This window comes from Mandrillus leucophaeus, unplaced genomic scaffold (assembly GCF_000951045.1).
Source record: "Mandrillus leucophaeus isolate KB7577 unplaced genomic scaffold, Mleu.le_1.0 Scaffold17, whole genome shotgun sequence".
Lineage (NCBI taxonomy): Eukaryota > Metazoa > Chordata > Mammalia > Primates > Cercopithecidae > Mandrillus > Mandrillus leucophaeus.
Window position 1 is genome coordinate 3,929,483 of NW_012101698.1, and position 4,089 is coordinate 3,933,571.

General features: G+C 51.5%; 2 protein-coding genes across 7 annotated transcripts in view; one reads left to right on the forward strand and one right to left on the reverse strand.

The window, feature by feature from the left end:
• Window positions 1-4,089, reverse strand: part of IST1 (increased sodium tolerance 1 homolog (yeast)) — a 90,218-nt gene that overhangs the window by 39,955 nt on the left and 46,174 nt on the right. For 3 of the 6 annotated variants that reach the window (XM_011976733.1, XM_011976732.1, XM_011976729.1), the window contains exon 1: window positions 1,587-1,796. The exons of 1 other annotated variant lie outside the window; for it this stretch is intronic. The gene's annotated coding sequence lies outside the window, so the exon portion shown is untranslated. Of the gene's footprint in view, window positions 1-1,586; window positions 1,797-4,089 lie in introns of those variants that run through there. 2 more of the 6 variants (XM_011976735.1, XM_011976734.1) reach the window with 1 other exon arrangement.
• The window catches only part of ZNF821 (zinc finger protein 821), a 34,808-nt gene continuing 32,563 nt past the window's right edge, over window positions 1,845-4,089 (forward strand). The window contains exon 1 of the mRNA XM_011976726.1: window positions 1,845-2,291. The gene's annotated coding sequence lies outside the window, so the exon portion shown is untranslated. The remainder of the gene's footprint in view (window positions 2,292-4,089) is intronic.

Below are 4,089 nucleotides of genomic sequence, written 5' to 3' on the forward strand. Positions count from 1 at the left end.
GGGGCTGTAGTGTCAGCTACTACTCCCGAGACTGAGGCGGGAGGATCACTTGAGTCCTGGAGATCAAGGCTGCAGGGAGTGCACTGCTGCACTCCAGCCTGGGAAATAAAGTGAGAACCCCCCGTCTCCAAAACAAAACAAAACAAAACAAAACAAAGGAAGTGTTTTAATTTCTTTCTTTTTTTTTTTTTTTTTAAAGTCAAGGTCTCACTCTGTCCTCCAGACTGGAATGCAATGGCGCAATTACCGACTCACTGTAGCCTCCACCTCCCAGGCTCAAGCAATCTTCCTACCTCAGCCTCCCAAACTATAGATCCGGGCCTCAACGCCTGGCTATTTTTTTACTTTTGTAGGGGTTTTGCTATGTTGCCCACGCTGGTCTCCAACTCCTAAGCTCAAGTGATCCTCCCATCTAGCCCTCCCCAAGTGCTGGGATTACAGGGCTGAGCCACCACATCTGGCCACTTTTATCTTCTAATGACTATTATCAAGTCCTCCTATCCCAGAAGTTCTTAGGAAGCAAATTTCCCACAAACTATTGACTTGTAGGTACAAAAGCCAAAAGGCTTCTACTGGGAAAGGAAAGGGAAATATATACATATATATTTCAACTATTATTTTGTTAAATTAGAAAATACAGACATAGGAGGGGTATAGATAAAACAAGATAAAGCAAGAGTTGATCGTGTTTGAAGCTGGATGAGAGGATTCATTGTACTCCTGTCTGCTTGAAATTTTCCATAATAGTTAAAATATTACATATAATTTTAAAATTCAAGTTTCCCCTAAAGATCTGTTTAAGACCAGACTTTAAGTTTACTACGACAGAGAGTGAAGCTACTGTGTCTATTGTAATTAAACCTACAGCTCCTGAGTCCCGACCCTCCTCAAAGTTTACGCTGTTGAGTTCCAAGAGCTCACCTCCAGCACCCCGGAAGAGGAGCGCCGACAAAAACAAAGAGGAGAGGCGCAAGGATCCTCCCAAGATCTCTCACCACACAAGCAGGGATCCGAGAAAGCGGGCAGAGGCCGCTCCTTGCTTCAATGAAAGAAAATGTAATTTTCTCCGGCCAAAGTGGACCCAAGTCCGGCCCCCCAGCCCAGGAACAAACCCAGGAGGCCACCCCGCCCACTGGAAGCGTCCGGGATTCAGGGGCATCTGCGTCTCGCAGCACTGGAGGCCCCGACCTTCCCGAAGTCTCTCCAGGCCAGAAAAGACGGGGTAGGGGTGTCGCCGAGGAGCCCTCGCCGAGGCCGCGGTGTTTCTGCCCCAGGGAAGATACACCTCGGGGCAAGAGTACTACGGAAAGTTAAGCGGCTTCGGTATCCAGGACTAGCGGCCTCCGAGCCGCTCGCGGACCTGCCACGCCCCCCCCACCCAGGCATGGGCAGCCTCCTACGCCGCGGGCCCTCCAGGGCCTGACCCCCGGTCTGACCCCCACTCCCACGATCCTTCCCTTTCTCCTCAGCTGCCCCCTCCGAAATCGTTTGAATCCCGGGCCCTAGCGCTAGTTAGAGACCGCTAAATCCGGAGCGCAAAGGGAAGAGGAAGAGGAGACCTCTGACGCCGAGGATGCCACACTCACCTAACCGAATCCTGCCGTGAATGCAGCAAACACCGACTTCAGAATCCGGGTTCAGCATCCAAAATGGCGGCTCCTCGGCCTCAGAGCAGCAAGCACGAGCGGAGGGATCCACGGCGCCGAGATAGCCACGCCCTCCTTCCTAGGGATTGGCTGCGCGATCGCCGCTGCCGGGACCCACGCGCTGACTCGGGGCACCTTCCCTTGGTTTCCTTTGGAGTTGGCGCGGCTGGGGACTACTTCCCGTGGCGGAGGCACGGGAGACGATGGCAGACGCGACACGCCGACTGAGTCAGCTGTTGGGGCGTGCCCTTAATTTCGTTCTGGGCGAGGTGAGGCCAGCAATGGCTGCTGGTTCTCGGACTCTGGGCTCATGGCCTCACCGCGCCCAGTGCCTTGGTTCCGGATTCTTCCATAACCTGCTCCCAGTACTGCCTCTGTGACGCCGGGAGTTGCTCCCTGAGATTTGTTGCCGCCCTTCGCTGGACTTTCGCCCTGGGTGGAGCGGCCGGGCGGGTTTCGAAGCCTGCGTATCCCTGACTCTTCACCCAGAGCCTCCGAGTCACTCTACTGGCTTTTCCCGTTTCCCCGCCCCGCTTTTAAGCCGTCCGGTTGCCCTTTCAACCAGCATCGCTCCGGTCTGTGTGGTGTAATTTAGTAGTGTTCCCCCAGCACCACATTCTCTGGCGATTTCCCTAATTTATCTCGGTATTCAAAGAAAACTTTTTCTTTGGTTACCTTTCAACTTATCTCTACTTAAGTTTGGAAAGGGCCTTCCCAGCACTTTGAGAGGCGGGGCGGGAGGATCTCTTGAGCCCGGAAGTTGCAGACCAGCCAGGGCACAGTGGTGAGAGCCCATTGCTTAAAAAAAAAAAAAAAAAAAAGTTAAAAATTAGGGAAGCAGCAATGCGCACCTGTGGTCCCAGCTACTCGGGAGGCTGAGACAGGAAGATCGCTTGAGCCCAGAAGTTCGATGCTGCAGTAAACCGTGATCACGTCACAGTGCTCTAGTCTGGGCTACAGAAAAAAAAAAAAAAAAAGGCCAGGTGCGGTGGCTCACGCCTGTAATCTCAGCATTTTGGAAGGCCGAGGCAGGTGTATCACCTGAGGTCGCGAGTTCGAGACCAGCCTGGCCAACATGGAGACACCCCGTCTCTACTAAAAATACAAAATTACCCGTGGTGGCCGCATACCTGTAATCTCAGCTACTGCGGAGGCTGAGGCAGGAGAATCACTTGAACCCGGGAGGCGGAGGTTACAATGAGTCGAGATCGCGTGATTGCACTCCAGACTGGGCAAGAAGAGCGAAACTCCGTCTCAAAAAAAAAAAAAAAGGGTGGGGGGAAGAAAAAGAAATGAGCCTCTAGAAGGAAGTCATTTGCTTCCTGCTGTAGAGGCTGCATCTGACTCTTGAACCGGGGCAGTCATATGACAAGTAGGAGCTAGCCGTTACCATAAGATGTTGATATGAATTTGGAAATACTGTATCTTTATAACCATTTGCAACATTTCAAGATAAAACCAGGTTCCATGCCGGGCGCGGTGGCACACGCCTGTAATCCCAGCACTAGGGGAGGCTGAGGCAGGTGGATCACCTGGGGTCCAGGAGTTCAAGACTAGCCTGGCCAACATGGCGAAACCTCGTCTCTACTGAAAAAAAATACAAAAAAAAAAAATTAGCTGGGCGTGTTGGCAAACACCTGTAATCCCAGCTACTCCAGAGGCTGAGGCAGGAGAATCGCTTGAACCCAGGAGGCGGAGGTTGCAGTGAGCCGAGATCTCGCCATTGCAATCTAGCCTGCGCCATAGAGCAAGACTCGTCTCAAAAAAAAAAAAGTGTGGATATTTTTGGCTGGGCGTGGTGGCTTATGCCTGTAATCTCAGCACTTTGGGAGGCCGAGGGGGGTGGATTACCTGAGGTAAGAAGTTCGAGACCAGCCTGGCCAACATGGTGAAACTGTCTCTACTAAAAATACAAAAATTAGCTGGATGTGGTGGCAACACACGTGTAATCCCAGCTACTTGGGAGGCTGAGGCAGGAAAATCGCTTGAACCTGGGAGGCGAAGCTTTCAGTTATCTGAGATCGTGCCACTGCACTCCAGCCTGTGCAGCAGAGTGAGACCCTGTCTCAAAAAAAAAAAAAAAAAATTTTAACTGCTGCCAAATTGTCCCACAAGCAGATTGTAACAGCTTATGTTTCTACAAAAAAAAAAAAAAAAAGAAAAGAAAAACAAAAGTGGACCAGGCGTGGTGGCTCACGCCTGTAATCCTAGCACTTTGGGAGGCCAAGGTGGGGGAATCATCTGAGGTCAGGAGTTCGAGAGCAGCCTGGCCACATGGTGAAACCTCATCTCTACTAAAAATACAAAAAATTGGCTGGATGCAGTGGCTCACGCCTGTAATTCTAGCACTTTGGGAGGCCGAGCCGGGAAGATCATGAGGTCAGGAGATCGAGACCACCCTGGCTAACACAGTGAAACCCCGTCTCTACTAAAAATACAAAAA